Source organism: Lissotriton vulgaris, chromosome 5 (assembly GCF_964263255.1).
Source record: "Lissotriton vulgaris chromosome 5, aLisVul1.2, whole genome shotgun sequence".
Taxonomy (NCBI): domain Eukaryota; kingdom Metazoa; phylum Chordata; class Amphibia; order Caudata; family Salamandridae; genus Lissotriton; species Lissotriton vulgaris.
The window spans coordinates 1,923,490-1,944,822 of NC_141693.1; the positions used below are offsets into that span (position 1 = coordinate 1,923,490).

General features: G+C 48.1%; 1 protein-coding gene across 2 annotated transcripts in view; it reads left to right on the forward strand.

The window, feature by feature from the left end:
• Window positions 1-1,598: 1,598 nt before the first annotated feature.
• The window catches only part of KIFC1 (kinesin family member C1), a 105,145-nt gene continuing 85,410 nt past the window's right edge, over window positions 1,599-21,333 (forward strand). The window contains exon 1 of one of the 2 annotated variants that reach the window (XM_086920606.1): window positions 1,599-1,878. The gene's annotated coding sequence lies outside the window, so the exon portion shown is untranslated. The remainder of the gene's footprint in view (window positions 1,879-21,333) is intronic. The other variant, XM_086920605.1, reaches the window with a different exon arrangement.

The window sequence follows — 21,333 nt, forward strand, 5'->3', positions numbered from 1 at the left end:
TTCTCTTTCACCCCCCACCCGTATTGGCCCCCGGTACCCCGATACGTACTGCCTCAAGCCACAACTCTCCGCTTCGTTGCCCTCAGTGTTTGACTGTCCCGTCAAAGGTAAGCCTGGGTGTTGTGGCTGCCACCCTTTCTCACAATGAGGTAGGCAGGACCCTGGTTGTGAAGTGCCTTGTAGGCATGGGTTATCAGCGATAGCCACAAGCTCAGCACTCCTGGTGCCAGCCCACGGCAATCAGCATTATTTGGGAGATGCATGCCCATTAAGCTGCCAAACTGCATTCCTGGACACCTGAAGGACATTATTACCTTCCTATGTGCAGCTGCCCCAGCATTCTCCTACTCTTTCCTCCAGTAGAATGTACTTGCAATAACTCTGTGGCACTGCAGCAGTGGTCGCCTGAGGCACCGCCTGAGGCGTTCGAGCCATCACTTTCATCACGACCAACACACTATCTCTGAGACGCATGTGTGTGGCTGCGTTCCCTGATCTATCTGCCCAGTACATCACTTGTCACCATCAGCTACTGTAGAACACTCAATGTTCTAAAACTTCCACAAGACCAACTCAATGACTACCTCTGCGGCTGCCGTATATTGAGTGGCATGGAAATATGACTGATCTTTGTCTGGAAAAGTTGACAGATGTGTAAGATGCATGAATAATATATCTTGAACTGACGAGAAAGAGCTCTACTGAGGCACAAACCACCTCACCCATGAGAACGACCCTCCCTGCCTTTTTAGGTCAAGCATTCGAGAACTCTTGTATATACTTTAGTATATACTTATTTGTGTATGTACTTTGTGGACTCTGGAGATCAGCCCTAGGATTTCTATGCTTCCGCTTAGGGACTTATTTTTTGTTCAACTACAACTATTTAACTGTCTTGATAGAAAACGACCAGCAGAGGCCAGTAAAATATCAGAATTGCTTTCTGCTGAGGAACTTTTTTTTCTGGTAACTGCCTGTATTTAACTTTCTTGATAGAAAACGACCTGCAGAGGTCAGTAAAATACCAGAATCACTTTAGCATTCTCTAGATTCCAGTCCATAGAAATTGTCTTCCAGGAGCACTGGCAGACAATAATATGTTTTTCAAATCTTGTATTATCAATTATATAACCACTGAAGGCCCTGATTTTATATTAAAAAACAGAGCTTTGGACTATTGCTGAAAGGCAATATTTCTTTCCATGTGTTCCTATACCTACCATGTCACACAGTTCGGTGCTTACTTTCCTTCTATGTTAAAGAACAGTAGATGTTTCAGCACCCAGGCTAATGTGCTGCTGCATAGCTAAATACATATAAGGTCACAAAGGCTGTACGGTTGCATAGCAAATGCTTCTTCTATAACGAGGGCAGCCTCTGTACATCTAGTAGGCCCCGCCTAACTCACCCTGCTCCAAGATGGCGGCCAGATTTGCGTAGATCAATTACACGGAAGACAGCTCTTTTCTGTTTCTACAGCACTTGACAGCAGCTCCACGCAACCTATGGGCGGGACCTGGTTACTGAAATGGGACGTACACCGTACGTATTTCCGGTGGGCCCTGTTCTCGTCCGCCGTTGGCTGCTGATGCCCGGAAGAGGTGAAAGCCAGCAGCGATTGGCCGAGCAATGTTTGCTCGGCGGCGGGTGCTTGTTTTTGAAAATTTGAAACTTTGGTCCTGAGTGCGGAGAGGGAGGGGAGAGGCGAGCCGGAGGAGCGAGGCTGAGAGAGCGGAGGAGCGGAGCCCGAGAGGACCAGGGACGGGGGAGAGCGGTCCGAGGGGGGAGGGCAGCCGAGGGAGGGGGACAGAGCCCGGGAGCAGTTCCTGAACCGAGGCTCAGCAGCGATCGGAGGAGCGCAGACCTTCACGCCTGGAGGTAAGGACTGAGGGATCAATGCCTGTGATTGACTCGACCCCCCAGCAGGGGTCGCCGTCAGGGTCTGTGTCCTGCAGGAATTGTGCACATCAGAGGATCACAATCACGCAGTTCTAGACAGGGAGGGTCGTTCATGTTGCAGGCATTTGGCTCTGACGCAGAGCCTTTAAATAGTCGCAATCTGGAATTTAGTGCAAGCATTGGGCTCCTCACTGGTGATCTCTCCCTGTAATCTGGGGGTCAGTGCAGGCATTGAGCTCCTCACTGGTGATATCTGCCTGTAATCTGGGGGTCAGTGCAAGCATTGAGCTCCTCACTGGTGATATCTGCCTGTAATCTGGGGGTCAGTGCAAGCATTGAGCTCATCACTGGTGATATCTGCCTGTAATCTGGGGGTCAGTGCTAGTGCAGACATTGGGCTCCTCACTGGTGATATCTGCCTGTAATCTGGGGGTCAGTGCAAGCATTGAGCTCCTCACTGGTGATATCTGCCTGTAATCTGGGGTCAGTGCTAGTGCAAGCATTGAGCTCATCACTGGTGATATCTGCCTGTAATCTGGGGGTCAGTGCTAGTGCAGACATTGGGCTCCTCACTGGTGATATCTGCCTGTAATCGGGGGTCAGTGCTAGTGCAAGCATTGAGCTCCTCACTGGTGATATCTGCCTGTAATCTGGGGGTCAGTGCAAGCATTGAGCTCCTCACTGGTGATATCTGCCTGTAATCTGGGGTCAGTGCTAGTGCAAGCATTGAGCTCCTCACCGGTGATATCTGCCTGTAATCTGGGGTCAGTGCTAGTGCAAGCATTGGGCTCGTCACTGGTGATATCTGCCTGTAATCTGGGGGTCAGTGCTAGTGCAAGCATTGGGCTCCTCACTGGTGATCTCTCCCTGTAATCTGGGGGTCAGTGCAGGCATTGAGCTCCTCACTGGTGATATCTGCCTGTAATCTGGGGGTCAGTGCAAGCATTGAGCTCCTCACTGGTGATATCTGCCTGTAATCTGGGGTCAGTGCTAGTGCAAGCATTGAGCTCATCACTGGTGATATCTGCCTGTAATCTGGGGTCAGTGCTAGTGCAGACATTGGGCTCCTCACTGGTGATATCTGCCTGTAATCGGGGGTCAGTGCTAGTGCAAGCATTGAGCTCCTCACTGGTGATATCTGCCTGTAATCTGGGGGTCAGTGCTAGTGCAAGCATTGAGCTCCTCACTGGCGATACCTGCCTGTAATCAGGGGGTCAGTGCTAGTGCAAGCATTGAGCTCCTCACTGGTGATATCGCCCTGTAATCTGGGGGTCAGTGCAGGCATTGAGCTCCTCACTGGTGATATCTGCCTGTAATCAGGGGTCAGTGCTAGTGCAAGCATTGAGCTCCTCACTGGTGATATCTGCCTGTAATCTGGGGGTCAGTGCTAGTGCAAGCATTGAGCTCCTCACTGGTGATATCGCCCTGTAATCTGGGGGTCAGTGCAGGCATTGAGCTCCTCACTGGTGATATCTGCCTGTAATCAGGGGGTCAGTGCTAGTGCAAGCATTGAGCTCCTCACTGGTGATATCTGCCTGTAATCTGGGGGTCAGTGCTAGTGCAAGCATTGAGCTCCTCACTGGTGATATCGCCCTGTAATCTGGGGGTCAGTGCAGGCATTGAGCTCCTCACTGGTGATATCTGCCTGTAATCAGGGGGTCAGTGCTAGTGCAAGCATTGAGCTCCTCACTGGTGATATCTGCCTGTAATCTGGGGTCTGTGCTAGTGCAAGCATTGAGCTCATCACTGGTGAGATCTGCCTGTAATCTGGGGTCTGTGCAGGCATTGAGCTCTTCACTGGTGATATCTGCCTGTAATCTGGGGGTCAGTGCTAGTGCAGACATTGAGCTCCTCACTGGTGATATCTGCCTGTAATCTGGGGTCTGTGCTAGTGCAAGCATTGAGCTCATCACTGGTGAGATCTGCCTGTAATCTGGGGTCTGTGCAGGCATTGAGCTCTTCACTGGTGATATCTGCCTGTAATCTGGGGGTCAGTGCTAGTGCAAGCATTGAGCTCATCACTGGTGATATCTGCCTGTAATCTGGGGGTCAGTGCTAGTGCAGACATTGGGCTCCTCACTGCTGATATCTGCCTGTAATCTGGGGTCAGTGCCAGTGCAGGCATTGAGCTCCTCACTGGTGATAACTGCCTGTAATCTGGGGGTCCGTGCTAGTGCAGACATTGGGCTCCTCACTGGTGATATCTGCCTGTAATCTGGGGGTCAGTGCAGGCATTGAGCTCCTCACTGGTGATATCTGCCTGTAATCTGGGGGTCAGTGCTAGGGCAAGCATTGAGCTCCTCACTGGTGATAGCTGCCTGTAATCTGGGGTCTGTGCTAGTGCAAGCATTGAGCTCATCACTGGTGAGATCTGCCTGTAATCTGGGGTCTGTGCAGGCATTGAGCTCTTCACTGGTGATATCTGCCTGTAATCTGGGGTCAGTGCCAGTGCAGGCATTGAGCTCCTCACTGGTGATAACTGCCTGTAATCTGGGGGTCAGTGGTAGTGCAGACATTGGGCTCCTCACTGGTGATAGCTGCCTGTAATCTGGGGGTCAGTGCTAGTGCAGACATTGGGCTCCTCACTGGTGATAGCTGCCTGTAATCTGGGGGTCAGTGGTAGTGCAGACATTGGGCTCCTCACTGGTGATATCTGCCTGTAATCAGGGTGTCAGTGCTAGTGCAAGCATTGAGCTCCTCATTGGTGATATCTGCCTGTAATCTGGGGGTCAGTGGTAGTGCAGACATTGGGCTCCTCACTGGTGATATCTGCCTGTAATCTGGGGTCAGTGCTAGTGCAAGCATTGAGCTCCTCACTGGTGATCTCTCCCTTTAATCTGGGGGTCAGTTCGAGTGCAGACATTGGGCTCCTCACTGGTGATATCTGCCTGTAATCTGGGGTCAGTGCCAGTGCAGGCATTGAGCTCCTCACTGGTGATAGCTGCCTGTAATCTGGGGGTCAGTGGTAGTGCAGACATTGGGCTCCTCACTGGTGATATCTGCCTGTAATCTGGGGTCAGTGCCGGTGCAGGCATTGAGCTCCTCACTGGTGATATCTGCCTGTAATCTGGGGGGTCAGTGCTAGTGCAAGCATTGAGCTCCTCATTGGTGATATCTGCCTGTAATCTGGGGGTCAGTGCTAGTGCAGACATTGGGCTCCTCACTGGTGATATCTGCCTGTAATCTGGGGTCTGTGCTAGTGCAAGCATTGAGCTCCTCACTGGTGATATCTGCCTGTATTCTGGGGGTCGATGCTAGTGCAAGCATTGAGCTCCTCACTGGTGATAGCTGCCTGTAATCTGGGGTCTGTGCAAGCATTGAGCTCATCACTGGTGATATCTGCCTGTAATCTGGGGGTCAGTGCTAGGGCAAGCATTGAGCTCCTCACTGGTGATAGCTGCCTGTAATCTGGGGGTCAGTGCTAGTGCAGACATTGGGCTCCTCACTGGTGATATCTGCCTGTATTCTGGGGGCCGGTGCTAGTGCAAGCATTGAGCTCCTCACTGGTGATAGCTGCCTGTAATCTGGGGTCTGTGCAAGCATTGAGCTCATCACTGGTGATATCTGCCTGTATTCTGGGGGCCGGTGCTAGTGCAGGCATTGAGCTCATCACTGGTGATATCTGCCTGTATTCTGGGGGCCGGTGCTAGTGCAGGCATTGAGCTCATCACTGGTGATATCTGCCTGTAATCTGGCGCCTGTGCTAGTGCAAGCATTGAGCTCCTCATTGTGATATCTGCCTGTAATTTGGGTGTCCGTGCTAGTGCAAGCATTGAGCTCCTCACTGGTGATATCTGCCTGTAATCTGGGTGTCCGTGCTAGTGCATGCATTGAGCTCCTCACTGGTGATATCTGCCTGTAATCTGGGTGTCCGTGCTAGTGCATGCATTGAGCTCCTCACTGGTGATATCTGCCTGTAATATGGGTGTCCGTGCTAGTGCAAGCATTGAGCTCCTCACTGGTGATATCTGCCTGTAATCTGGGGGTCAGTGCAAGCATTGAGCTCCTCACTGGTGATATCTGCCTGTATTCTGGGGGTCAGTGCTAGTGCAGACATTGAGCTCCTCACTGGTGATATCTGCCTGTATTCTGGGTGTCGGTGCTAGTGCAAGCATTGAGCTTGCCCCTGGTTTTATCTGTCTGCAGTCTGGTGATCACAAATGGTGCGGGCAGGCCTCTCTTGCCTGTGGTTTTCTATGTCTGTAATCCGTGGCTGGTGCCAGCATTATGCTTGTTGATAATTTGTTATGCCTGTAATCTGGGGTCATTGCTGGCACATTAATTGTCTTGTGACTGCTTTTAAATGATGCAATCTGGGAATCAATAATAATGATTTGTAGAGCGCTGCAGCTTATCAGACAAGGTCCTCCCAGCACTTTGTAAGAAGAGCAAAAACCAGCTAAGAAATGTGCAAGTTGCATAGTGTAAAAGAACTCCAGTTTACAGCTGTTTTTGAAACAAGGCTCAGAGGAGATGATACAAAGGGTAAATCGATGCTTGATCCTCATCCTGACAGAAATGAGAAGGAGTGACTTCCTTTCCTAGTCTTTTGAACCATTGAAATCTTTCAAAGAAGCATATTAGAGGCTTTCATTGACCTCCTTAGATGTTAGTGAATAAGACTGTTGTTCAGGTATTTAGGGATTGTTTTTTTATGTCAAAGGCTTTGTCAGCACCAGACTTTTAAACCAGATCATCTTCTGCACAAAATCCAGTAAGCAGTTTCCAGCAAGGGGTGATTGACTACTAGTGTGGCATCTTGGCCTAGCTGCTGCCTTTTGTATCGCCTGTAGCCGGGGACTAAGTATTGAGGCAGTCCAAGATATAAAGCATTTGTACAATAAAGTCTGGCAGTAATGAGTGAATGAACAATAGTCTTTCAAATGTTGTCTGGTAGAATATCGAAGATCTTTTTTGAGTAAGTAAAAGTGAAACTAACGGTAGTCACTGCGAGAAGGAAAAGAGAGGTCAGAATCAAATTTGGCTCCCAGATTGGAGTTAGTAGGGTCAGGTGGATCTCCTAATTCGTTATGCTACCAGACAATGATTGGACCACACAGAATGTGTTCCTTGTACGCTATGCTTTATTGATATGCGTCCTAGAATCAGGAACTATTCCATTTTCATGGATAAGGGTCGTTATACGCTTTCTTACGGAAAAAAGGTTCGAAGAGGGCTTCAAGCACTTCTCTCCTAAAGCCGAAGGAGCACTCTTCACAAAATTGATAGCGGATAATATATATTGGTGGGCTACAGATTTTGAATTATTTTTAATCGATCTTGTGCTCAATGGTTGACAATATCATTCCCTTAAACTTTCAGTAAATAAAACTATAAATATACATTTTACTATATTAAATTATTTGTAAACATTTGATTAAGTCAATCGGAGAAAGCTATGGGAGGAATTATCAAAACTGGGAATTGGTCTGAATTACGTTTTCTAATATCTATGCATGATACAACCTAGCTTCCAGTCAAGTTAACAAAGTGCCTTGTCAACCAAGATACTGACAGTAAACGGCCTCAAACAGGGCTGTATTTAGTGAGAAAGTGCCATCTTTCTTGCCTTGGTATGCCCCCACTTTTTTCTGTACTGCTGATGTGCTTTGACTGAGTGTGTCCTGGGTTCCTGCCAACCAGGTACACATGGTCTGTGTTCCATCCCTAAAACTGTGCTGAAACTAAACGCCCAATTGGCATCTTTGGCCACCTGTCAGCCCCTAGTAAATGGTTCACTAGTTAACCAAGGCATGGTGACCAGAGAAGACCCCTGAGGGCTGCAGCACTTATTGTGCCACCCTCAGGGGCCCTGTACACTGGTACCCACACACTGCCTTTGCAGGCTGAGTGCCTAAGTACAGAACGAAACCAAGAGTCGACATGGCACACATCCCTGTGTGCCATGCCCCCAGAACCCACTGCCCTAGCATACTTCAGTCACCCATGTAGCTGGGTGCCCTATGCCAGAGGTGTGGGCACAGGTGCATGAGCCCTGTGCCCCTACAGTACCCAGGGCCATTCCTGGGCACTGTAAGTGCAGTGATGCCATTAAGAGTATATGGTGCTGGGAGGTTGTCATTATGTACTCCACAGCACCATAATGGCTAAACTGAAGACTGACAAGTTTGGTACCAAACTTCTCAGCACATTAAACCCGCACTGATGCCAGTGTGGGATTTAATGTAAAATGCACCAGAGGGCATCATAGAGATGCCCTCTTAAATCCTAACCTACAATCCACGTCTGGGCCGAGTGGCTGCAGAGGCTGCCACACGGCAGACATGTTGCTGGACCTCTGGGTGGAGAGCCCCCCACTCTCCTGGGCCTGCAACAATGCACATCCTGGGCGAGGTGCTATGTCTCCTCCTCCAGGATGGGCAGGGGGAAGCTTCAAAAGCATGCTGCCTCTGTGAGCTTCTCCAGACCATTTGCTGTACCCAGCAACTGGCCCCCACCAGTTCTAACCCCCACTCTGGCAGTAAAAACTACGTCCTGAAGGGGGGTGTGCCAGTCTGTGCCAACCCCACCGGTGGGGAAGACTAGGTGAAGCATGACCCCGGGCTCCAGCGATCTTGTGCCCTTCTGCCCTGTTTCCCTCGTTTTTCGTGCCCTTCTGCCCTGTTTCCCTCGTTTTTCGTGCCCTTCTGCCCTGTTTCCCTCGTTTTTCGTGCCCTTCTGCCCTCTGTTTCCCTCGTTTTTTTGTGCCCTGTTTCCCTCGTTTTTTGTGCCCTTCTGCCCTCTGTTTCACTCGTTTTCGTGCCCTTCTGCCCTGTTTCCCTCGTTTTTCGTGCCCTTCTGCCCTCGATGACGTCACAGGAGTCAGACTCTCACGAGAATAGTCTGCAGCTCCAGGAGACGAGCGTCATCCTCTTCACCCGCCCCCACCCAAGCTCCAATTCGAGCGGCTGGTTTGGGTGAGGACGGGCAAATGCAGCCGGAAAAGTAAATAGCCCATGAAGGGCTACACGAGCTACTCCCGGGGTCTCCGAGAGCTACCGGTAGCTCGCGATCGACCAGTTGGAGACCCCGGTCGTAGACTCTCTGAAACCCGCCTGGAAGGGGGACAATATACTGTTATCTGCTATCCATAGTAATACCTTGTTTAAAATCATCCTTCCTACAAATTTTTGAATGGCGTCAATCAAACTAATGGGTCTATAAATCCCAGGGAGGGACCTGTCATCCTTTTTAAATATCGGAATTATTTCCGCCCCTTTCCAGCAGCTTGGTATTGGTGCTCCCTGTGCCATAGCATTAGCAATCAACAGAATATATCTCCCCCATTTGGTCTTATCATACAAGTACACATCTGCAAGGACCCCATCTGGGCCCGATGCTTTTCAAGCTGCCACTGTACCAAGTGCCTGCTCCACATCTGTTCTATTAAAAGCATTTTCCTGGTAATAAGCTAGGCTCGGGACTTCTCTATTCTGGTCCCCAGGGTTAGAGGCATACTGAGGCCTAAAATACTCAACCCATTCTTCCTGTGAGACGTTAATTTGCGGCTGCTCAGGCTGGCCACCTGACTCCCACTTAATAAAACTCAAGAACAATTTACTATTGTTCTGCACACTAGCTTCTATCAGGTCTTGCCATTGCGCTCATCCCATGGCCGTTTGGCCCTAAGGATACTACTTTTATATATACACCTATTAGAACGCACAGTGTTCACTTTGCCTTCCTTTATAGCTTTCCCTAGAGCTATCCTTGCCAGCCCACATTCCTTGTTATACCATCTTGCAGGTCTAGGTGATAGATTGACCAGGTCTGTGCTTTCTTTCAAAATAAGGTCTCAAAGTAGTAAAAAATGTATTATGCACAAGTGTTATTTCCCCCAGGTCCTTGTTTCCAGACAAGATATGCTCAAGTTCGAGATTAGTACCATCAACATCATTTTTAATGCTTTCCAGAGTGGCAGGATTCTCTAATATACGAGGCCATTTTAGCCTTCTCATATCATTAGAGGGCACAATGTCTGCGGCATATGACTCCCTCACCCCTGCAAGAGTGGATTCCATCTTCCACCACCTTTGGCTTACACAGAGGGGATTATGATCACTTTCTGGGAGGTCCCTTATCGTGATGTCAGTGATGGTGTGCCAGAAACTCAGAATAACAAGAATGTAATCGATTCTACTTTTACTTTGCCCGTTATTAAAAGTGTAAGCTCCCATTCTATCCTTCGGCATTCTACCATTAAGGGCCCTTAAACCCCTTTCCAGACAGATAGTATTAATCTGAATAACTATTTCCGTCCACCTTTTTATGGGTTTCAGCTCTAACTTGGGAATTCCCCATAACATATCTTCATCATCAGTAAGGTGCTCCTCTGTTGCAACCAGGGGTTCGAAAGTAGAATTAAAATCACCCGCTACAATAATGCGTGAGCTGGTCAAATAGAGATCAAAAAGATTTACGAGGTCCTCTAGGACCTGGGACTTGGCACCTTGAGTGCTCCTTACATAAACATTATAAATGTCGATTACACCTAAGTGACCTAGATCTACCCTCACCACCTGGATATCACTGCTCCTAGAGGGTAATGTCTTGGTTTTGATACCTAATTCTTGATGTATCCAGATAGTTAGGCCACCTGCTGGTCGACCATGTGTCCCTTTCGAGGCTGGAATATGGACATTTAAATAGCCTACACAAAATCGTGGTTCCAAGAGCCAGGTCTCTTGGAAAAGGCAGATGTCATAACCATTAATAAAAGTAAGCCAATCGGGTATAGCTAATTTTGCATTCAATCCCGCAATATTCCACGAGAGAAGTGAACCACCAACCGCAGACCCACTGGTATTAACTAAAGTATGAGTTAGGCTTGTGGAACTTGGGACATTCTGAGAAGGGGATATCTGCAAGGGGGAATCTATGCTGATGTTAGGAACGTGTTGGATAGTATCTTCCATTACCGACCTGTTTGGAGAATTAAAGTCATGGCTATTAAAACCAGTAAGCTCGGTCACTTCCTCCTCCTGTAATATCTGGCCTGCACTAATACAATGTGGTCTTAATTCAGTTTCATCACTCAGTCAATCTACAAGTTCCAAAGTAGAACTTCCCGTTCTTACGTCCATCAAATGGCCATAACTCAACTGTCCAATATCACCCGGGCATGCCTTTCTTAACTGGATTGATGAATGTTCAGGTGGACTAGTCCTAAACTCCAGGGAAAACAAATTTTCCACTAATAACTCACTCTGCAATGTCAGTTCGATACAGTCAACAGGTTTCGCGAGGGAGGTAAACCTACGAGCTCTGACAATGTAGTCTCTGATCACAGAGCGACAACCCCGAAGGTGCCGAAGCAAATGAATGGCTTTATTAGTTAAAGAATCAGCACTCTCAAATCTACTATGGAGAGATAATTTCGGTACATTAGTCATATATAAATTTTATTTGAAGCAGTGTTGTTACTTTCAATGGGATTCCCCCCTCGTGGGTTTTTAGGTGGCCGCGTTTCCCCTCGTGCATACAGAGATAAATGATCTCTCAACCTTTTCTCCCCAGGTGGATCCCTACAGACCGTACAGTATTATCTATATCTCTTGGCAATACACCATGCCTCCCAGACTTAACCATCTGACTATATGTAGTTGCGGTTTTATACTGATCCATAGATTTCACTATACTCGTAGGATTATGCTGGGGTCCATTCGAGGTTGATGGGGTAGGGGTAGTTGCTTTTAGGACAAGAACAGAAGTGGGAACAGACGTACCCCCCCCCCCCAGGGCCCCACCATGGTTGTTAGCTTTTCAATCACGGCCTTCAGGGAAACTATCTCCTTCCTTAATGAGTAAACCACCCTCTCAAGCTCATGAAAAGATTGCACTTGGTTCATGGTGGGCTTGATCACATTTACCCCAGAATTGTTAGCCAGCTCTACGTTAGCCTCCCTCTGATTGTTCATTAGGGGTGAGAATCTATTAGAGCACGGCACTAGGGAGACGCACTCACGGGGCTGTGTATCAACTTTTGATGAAAAACCTTCCTCACCATTGATGTTGGCCAGTCCCCTCTTTCTCAGCACCCCTAGAAGAACTGCCATTTATTTTCCTATGAAACATAGCTGGAACTGTCGTGGTCTTTGGGAGATTAGCACTCCCCTGAACACTATCAGCCGTGCAGGTGGATTCACTGGCCATGGGGGCACCGCTTTCGGTCAGCAATATTTCCTCGCATTACTCTACCACAGTGCTAGTACGATTTAGGACACACTCTGGATCTTGTTGCTTGGTCGCTCCTATGGCTTTCTTCCCTTTACGAGGTTTCAAGGTGCTAGCTCCCTACACTCTCCCCACATTTCCCTCCATGGACTTTCTCTTGCCCATAATTGAATCTACCCTAGGTCTATATAGCTCAGTACCAGTTTACAACACAGTACGCAAGATATTAGCCCACTGCTCGATGGAAATTATAGCTAAAGCACCAAAGTCCAATACATTAGAAACCCCAAATAAAACGTACAATACTGAGTTTCAAAGATAAGAGAGGTAGCCCGCCACAGACGGGCCCGCCCTTGGCTTCGCCTGGCACGCGTCCCGCATGGCGGGAAAGGCTGAGTTGGTTTTAATGACAGCAGAGTCTGACCAGGTGAGGGCAGATCCTCCAAAGCCCCCTGGGACTTGTAGTGCCCACAACAACCGGCAAAGTGATGGCTCTGCGGCTCCCGCAAAGCGGGAGCGGCGAGATGGGGTTTAATGACAGCAGAGTCATACCAGGTGCGGGCAGATCCCCCAAAGCCCCCTGGGACTTGTAGTGTCCACAACAACCGGCAAAGTGATGGCGCTGCGGTGGGTTTTAATGACAGCAGATTCAGACCAGGTGCGGGCAGATCCTCCAAAGCCCCCTGGGACTTGTAGTGTCCACAACAACCGACAAAGTGATGGCGCTGCGGCTCCATCGAAGCGGGAGCGGCGTGGTGGGTTTTAATGACAGCAGAGTCAGACCAGGTGCGGGCAGATCCTCCAAACCCCCTGGGACTCGTAGTGTCCACAACAACCGGCAAAGTGATGGCGCTACGGCGAGGTGGGTTTTATTGACAGCAGTCAGACCAGGTGCAGGCTTAGGTTCAGGGGTGCTCACAAAACCCAGACCCAATCCTGGATAGATTTTGTGGACTACTCAGTAAAGACACTAGATGGTTGGTTAACTGGACACAATGTGCATGATTTTACTGGACTTTATAATTTGTTTATGAAGGAACATATTTTGAGTAACTGCACAAATGAAAAGTTGCATCATCATTTGGTAGACCTAGGTCTAATTTCTCCCCAAGAATTGGGAAAGAAGGCAGACCACTGGGTCAAGACTAGGGTGACAATGACAGCCACTGGAAGTGACCAAAAGAAGGCGGTCCCAAAACCTCCCATGGGGAAAGGTGGTGAGAATCCCCAAGATAAAAAATCTGAGTCTTCCAAAGTGCCCCAAAAACCTGTACAGGTGGGTGGGTCCCAAACTACTCCCTATGTGCCTCAGCCCTATAGTGGAAGAAACGTTGATCCTAACAAGGCCTATTGTAACAACTGTAAAAAGTTGGGACATTTAACTGTAGAGAGAAACTGCCCCTACAATAAACGCCCAAATCCAGCTACTCCAGGGACAATAAATCTACAGATGGGATCAGAGGAGTGCTCAGAGCAGATCTGGGAATACACTCAGGCTAGTCTCGTCTCCTTGGGGGAAATGGAGGTTGCCAATGTAGCTGGTTGGTCATCCAACTCTAACCAGTATCTGCAATACCCCATCATTATTGGAACTAGAGTAGAAGCCCTGAGGGATACAGGTGCCAGCATTACTATGGTAAAGGAAAACCTGGTTTCCCCAGAGCAATACCCGGTTGGGAAAACTTACCCAGTCACCAATGCTGACAGCATTACCACCCAATGCCCCCTTGCTATGGTGACATTGGGGCGGGTGGAGGTTGCTGGCCTGGAACTGGTAGTGGTCTCTCCACAACTGCCAGCTGACTGTCTGCTTGGAAATGACCTGAAAACCTCAGCCAGGGCTGATGTTGAGCAAGTAACCCATGCAGCCATGCTGGGTATCCCTAGACTGGTGTGTGTGCAAACCAGAGCAAAAAGAAGGGTGAACAAGTAGGGTTGGAGCCTGAAAGTATGGCCCAACCAACCAAGAGAAAAAGCAAGGAAACTGGGCAACCAAGAGGACTTGGAAACCCCAGAGGGAACTGAGCCCATGAAGCTTGAGCCTTACCAGGCTGGACTCCTGGGCCCAGGGGGACCCACTTGGGAAGAGCTGTGCCAGGGCCAGCGAGATTGCCCCACCCTTGAAAGCCTGAGGCAGCAAGCCGCTGCAGAAGCAAAGGGAGATGTCAGTGGTACCCACAGAGCTTATTGGGAAGAGGGATTACTGTATGCTGAGGCAAGAAACCCCAATCCTGGAGCTACCAGGAGGGTGGTAGTGCCACAGAAGTACAGGGAGTTCCTCTTAACTTTAGCTCATGACATCCCCCTAGCTGGGCACCTGGGGAAAACCAAACCATGGGAAAGGCTAGTTAGCCACTTCTACTGGCCCCAGATTATCCAAAGGGTGAAGGAGTTTGTGAGCTCCTGTGTCACCTGTCCGGCCAGTGGCAAGACAGGTGGCAAACCAAAGGCCCCCCTGATACCACTGCCAGTGGTGGGGGTACCCTTTGAAAGGGTAGGTGTGGACATTGTGGGTCCACTTGAGTCTCCCACAGCCTCAGGGAACAAATTCATTCTAGTAGTAGTGGATCATTCTTCTAGGTACCCTATAGCAATTCCCTTTAGGGTTACTACAGCTCCTGCAGTAGCCAATACCCTCCTGGGTGTCTTCACCAGGTTAGGGTTTCCTAAGGAGGTGGTTTCAGACAGAGGTACCAGCTCATGTCTGCTTACCTTAAACACATGTGGAAGGAGTGTGGGGTGCAGTACAAGTTCACTACCCCATACCACCCACAAACCAATGGTCTTGTGGAGAGGTTCAACAAGACATTGAAAGGTATGCTCATGGGGCTCCCTGAAAAACTCAAAAGGAGATGGGATGTCCCGCTGCCATGCCTGCTTTTTGCTTATAGGGAAGTGCCACAGAAGGAAGTGGGGTTTTCACCCTTTGAACTTCTGTTTGGTCATCCTGTAAGGGGACCACTTTGTCTGGTGAAAGGGGGTTGGGAGAGGCCTCTACAAAAACCCAAACAAGACATTGTGGACTATGTGCTTGGCCTAAAGTCCAGAATGGCTGAGTACACGGACAAGGCATCCAAGAATCTTGAGGTCCGCCAGGAGCTGCAGAAGCACTGGTATGACCAAAAAGCTTTGCAGCGTCCTTTGGTTTGCGGGCACGATTCGTGCTGGAGTGGTCCGTCAGAACAGTTGTGTTCTTTGGAGCTCCACCCGCCGAAGCCATTTCGAGCCTTAAGAAACAGTATCTGTAATAACGATCCACGGGTGTGGAAGTACCCTCCACGTGGGTTCCTCTATCAATTATTATATTGAGGTAAGAGGCATAGAAGGACTGGGACAGTTAGACTGTCCTGACGAAGACCGGTGTGACCCATGTAATTGAGGGCACTAAACAACGGTCGAAACATGTTGACCACCGCAGTATAAGAAGTAGTGTTTGTGGATCTTGACTTCCTGCCTAAACACTTATTCATCCTTCACCCTCATTTTAATCCTGACCTTGGGACCCATGAATAAAGTACTTACGGGTACCCATGAGCCAGTTTTAATGAGCACCTTCTAACTGCACCTTAAGTCTATCACTCACCCAGTCCGGACGGACAACACCAATTGTCGTGATCACTGTATGTCACTTATGTTTGTTTTTGTTGTTGTTTTTGAGTGTTTTTTTTGTTTCCCCTCCCTATGCTCTGCCCCCTGTGTGGCTATGCGGGGGCGTATTGTTAGCAGACCCAATGATGAAGCATGTCACACACATTGTGTGTGAGTGAGGGCAGTATTTTCAAATAACTTTCTTTCCTTAGCCCTGTTTTGGTGTCTGAGTGTTTGTTGTTCCCCACCCCCCTTGGTGTGTGTGTATACTGTGTTTGGGTTTTTTTTGGGTGGTGGAACTTATTTATGGACCCTCTCCCCTCCTTTGTGATGGATGATGACCAAAAAGCTGCCATGGTTGAATTTCAACCTGGACAACCGGTGTGGGTTTTGGAGCCAGTGGCCCTTACCCTATCCTGAAGAAAAAGAGTGAGGTCACTTAACTTAGTGGACCTGGGCACCAGCAGGACACCCAAAAGGGTTATCCATGTGAACCGCCTGAAACTCTACAATGACAGGGCTGACCTCACCATGCTGAAGGTGACTGATGAGGAACAGGAAGCAGAGAGTGAACCTCTCCCTGATCTCCTCTCTTCCAGCCCTACAGATGGGTCCGTGAATAGAGCGGTCTTTTCAGACACCCTCATTCCCCGACAGCAGGTTGACTGCAAGCAAGTCTTGCAACAGTTTGCTAGCATCTTTTCCTTGACCCCTGGTCTGACCAGCTGGTGTACCCATGATGTGGACACTGGTGACAGTAACCCTGTCAAAAACAAAGTCTATCGACAATCAGACAAAGTCAAGGAAATCATCAAAGCTGAAGTCAGCAAGATGCTGGAGCTAGGGGTGATTGAACCCTCTGAGAGCCCCTGGGCTAGCCCAGTGGTTCTGGTCCCCAAACCTCATCAACAGGGTGGAAAGAGAGAGATGAGGTTCTGTGTGGACTATAGAGGGCTCAACTCTGTCACTAAGACAGATGCTCACCCCATTCCAAGAGCAGATGAGTTGATAGACAAGCTAGGGGCAGCCAAATTCCTCAGCACCTTTGACTTAATTGCAGGGAGAAGGGACTGGAAGGAAAAAAGAACCAGACACTCCGCATGATGTAGGATTTGTACAGGTTGTAATAGCAGCAGCGTCATCAATAACCTCAGGTCAAAGAGGCATCATATGACATAGCACTTATAGGGAGGGCAAGCTCAGCTCAAGGTGGAAGTGCCTGGGTGGGAGGAAGCACTGCTCCCCACCCAGTCGTAATCAAGGGGAGTCTGGATCAAGCATCCTGAGAAGCAACAGCATCCGCTTCATCAGCCATGCTCTCCCATGCCCTAACGTAGGCTACAAAGGAGGAGCAGGTGTCTTTGGACCGGGGTCCAGACAGGCATGAGTTCCCAATACTCATCCAATTGCTCTTAGCAATAAGTAGCATCCTGAAGACAACTGTGCATCTGGGCACCTGCCACGGGGAATGGCCACCCTGCGCTAAGCCGTCAGCAGCAGAACCGGTGTAAGTTTATGCAACTCAGGGGAAACATCCTCTACACAGCCAAGCATATCTAGTCATGGCAACAACGTCAAAGACATCGGACAAGAAACGTTAAACATTCGGTCGCTCCCATGCTAAATGCAGAAAATAGTCGGTGGGTGCGGCGCACTCAACTCGTGGCTTCCACATGCCTCATCCTGTGTAATTGCACAGGTGTATGATAGACTCTATGCAGAAATTTAAAATGAATTAAACACAGTCTATAATTTGGGGAAAGGGTTCCACATTGAGAGCAGCAGAACTTCCACTGATGGAGATATCCAAAGCAGCGGACCATGTCTGGCGGGCATACTGATCGGCGCAGTTGCCTGCATTCCAGCATAAAGGCGTGTGACACGCCTGTGCATAGACTGGTTATTAAGTATCTCCTCCAGCTCTTGGACTGTCTGCAGGGCCTCCAGGAAAGTGTCATGAATGACCTTCAGGGCAGCCCTCAACTGGTAGTAAGTCAGGATACATAGGAGCAAAAGAGCAGTATCATGGAGCACTTGCTGGAGGTATTGAAGGTATGCGTCGTCAAAGGAGGTCGGCGGTAGCTGACATAAGCGGCCACGAGCGCCTGTGTCCTCTGCTGCTGGTATCGAAGGGGTGGACCAAATTCAGCACCGATGGGGCGTATAAGTGTCAGATCAGTTAATACTAACAGATATATTAGATCTACAAAACTAACCTCCCAAAGCAATCAAGTAGGAGCAATGACCCAAAGATAGTCCAGTCACTCCCTGTGGTGCCCTGCCAGGAGTACGAAAGATACTGTTCCCCCAAACAAGGGCACCCAAGGGAATGGGGGAGTGGATAGAACAATAAACGTCAGCCTGCGAAGAGTCTGCTGCCTGGAAGTGCCTCTCGTTTTGCCTTGATCTGGATGTTGGATAAACACTGCAAAAGCACGGAACCAATACCGAGGGTGCTACCTGCAGTGTTATAAAAGAGAAATAAGGGACATGATTAAGTAAATGTTCTTCCCGTACACAGCACATACACAAAACCAGCAATTATATGAATCACTCATATGCACTAGATAGGCTGTATTGTGTAAGCACAGAGTCAATAAAGGAGTTAATGTAATTCACTCCTTATTTATGGCCAACAAATGGATGATACATCTTATCCTATTCAACAAAAAACAAATGTGGGTATTCTTATAACCCATGAAGAGTACAGCCACCAGTATACTTGTCACGCAATGATAAATAGATCCTTTAGCAAAGAATCTCATTATAAAGTAAGCTAGAACAGCATATGTGCGCTCACACACACAAGCGGCTCACTGCGCTTTTTCCAAGCCATGACTGCTGAAGCACACAGCTTCCCACAACCAGTAAGGTTGGCAAGCGAGGACGCGATCAAGTAGCGTGGCATACATACCCACGTATTCAATATTGCCGCCCCAGAGTATTTGCCGCTCCAGATCGCGTCTCGTTCTCCTGACAGGAGTTCCTCTATCACACAAGCCCACCTAATTTCATTTGAACTTCCACCCCCCGGACGAATGACACAGCGGCGTGACACAAGTGGTCCAGGTGCACTGGTGCAGGCTGTCCCCCACCCAGACCGTGCACGCCACCATGTCATTCTGAGTCCATGGCCTCTTAGGAGGAAGATACAGGGCATCCAGTCAAGTTCCATTTGGGTATATTTCATTACATTTCACATCCCATTCATACTCTTCTCACAGTCTAATTCAACATTCCATTTATTGTCCTGGAAGCATCATTGTAGAATCTTGCAGTTATACAAAATTTTAATATTTTTTTTATTCAAGACCAAATTGTCTACATTGGGCAAGACATTCAAATAGCAATCAATTATATGAAAATTGTTAAAAACCAGCTTATAACAAATGAAAAAATGTTTGCATACAGTTAAAAAAAATTGCATATTGTACGTAAGCAGAAAAGATAACAAAAAAATCACATTCCTATTTAAACACAGAATTGTTAAAGCAAAGCCAATAGTTCTATATTTACATTTACACAGGCAGAAACGGGGAGAACACAATAGACATAAACCTTTGTCTTATGGTCACTAATCTGTTCTGGTCATTGTCTAAAGTACAGAGTATAAATAATCAACAGGCGAGAAAGGGTCAATAGACCACTCTTATACCCCTTTTGAAATGCTGAATCCAAATCAACAGAAGAGTGACTAAAAACGAAAAAACACACATAAGAAGGTGGAGGTAAAGACATTCAATTACTGCCACCAAAACATGAGTTCAAGAAAAAGAAAGAGCAATAAGGTAGGTTTTGCAGACGCAGTGAAAAAGAACCCTCCGGCACCAACTGAAAGTCGGTTACCAGTTGTCTTCATTGGGTTCCTGTTTTGCCACGCACTGGAGGGGTTGCACGAGGAAGTTCCTGTGCACCGGTTACACACAAGTTTGTAATCTTTGTCCTTCCCGCCCCAGGTGGATTTGGCACCTTAGCGTGCGCTACCCACGAGGCGAGGATTTGTATGGTCCTGACGAATGCTGAGCTGACTAGTGGCTCACCATAGCATAAACATGTCGACCTTTGTATTTTTATGTATAGGACTTTTTGGTTCAAATTAACACAACCATCTTTATGTCCGCCTCTCACTTATGTTTTTAATGGAGTTAGAACTACCCCTTTATTAAATGAATCATTCTAGTTTGGGGAGTAGTCCACACTCCTTTTAACTCACTTTTCACCACTGTTGGGTACTACTTCACGTATTCAAAACAAGAACCCAATGAAGACGACTGGCAACCGACTTTCAGTTGGTGCCTGAGGGTTCTTTTTCTGCACTGCGTCTGCAAAACCTACCTAAATGCTATTTCTTTTTCTTGAACTCATGTTTTGGTGGCAGTAATTGAATGTCTTTACCTCCACCTTCTTATGTGTGTTTTTTCGTTTTTAGTCACTCTTCTGTTGATTTGGATAAAGTACAGAGTATACATAATGAATCGATATCAACTGCATCATTCAATGCCTCTTAGATTTAGTGTTGAAATTTGCATCCACGCGTTTCGGTGGAATCTCAATATTTAGAGCCACCGTCAGGACGAAACAGTTTTCTCCTACCAGGTTACCCTTGCGGGTGATAGCTTTCAAATAAAACATAATATGAAAGAGTGGTGGGGGAATTAAACAGTTCTTGTTGGTTAAACCAGATTGTTGTTATGCTATTGGTTGATGGTAGGAGTACATAGTACAGAGTGAAGTAGTGTGGCTCACTGGTTAGAGGCGGCAGACCCGAGAGCAGAGGACGGCCCGGGACCAGGGTTCGATTCCCGGCGCGGCAGGTTTCTGGACCAGGGTCAGCGGACTCGATAATTCTCTCGCCTCGGTGCCCACTCTGATCAGCAATCACACTCGGCAACTCTGGGCATTAGCTTGCCTCATCTTCACTAACGGCCCCACCAGACCGCCGAGGTTGCCTGGTCTCACCCTGGAGATACCCATCAAGGGACCATCTCTCAGGGAAGCCAGGAAGGGTTTCGCAGCGGTCGAAGCGCCTTGGGACCCTACGGGTAAGTAGTGCGCTATATAAATGCCTATACATACATACAGAATGAGTGTAGGCCGCCTACTCCAACTCCCTCCTACCCTACTCCAACCCAAACTCTCCACACCCTGGCTGTGTGGGAGATGCCACACCTAGGTGGAATGGTTAACTAATAGCACTGGAGAGCGATTCAGAAGTGTCTTTTGGGGGGGGTTAAAGATCCTGACCTGGGATGTCTGCCACCTGTGAGACAAGATTTAAAGAGATAATGTCATGATACCTTCAAAAGCAAGGTTCAGACTGGATCCTGCTGCAGGAAGAGCATTTCTTAGGCTCACACTGTAAATATTTGTTGGGAAAATATGTTTTTCTGGTGCATGTAGAGACTTCCATTGTGGAGTCACTGTACTATCAAATAGTCCCAATACCTCTGTTTACAGTGCTTAAAACCTGGTTAGACCTGGTGGCTATTCTGTTTTTAAGGGACAGGAAAAGTACACTGTATTTAACATGGATGCACCACTGCAACTAGAGAAAATCAAGCACAAGTTAGGCTATTTACAGTTGAAAGCGCCACCATCCATACGCATAGTTTAAGACTTCTTTAATGATGAGTGGGAGAACAAGACAGCAGGATTTATGAAGAGCGACTGGTC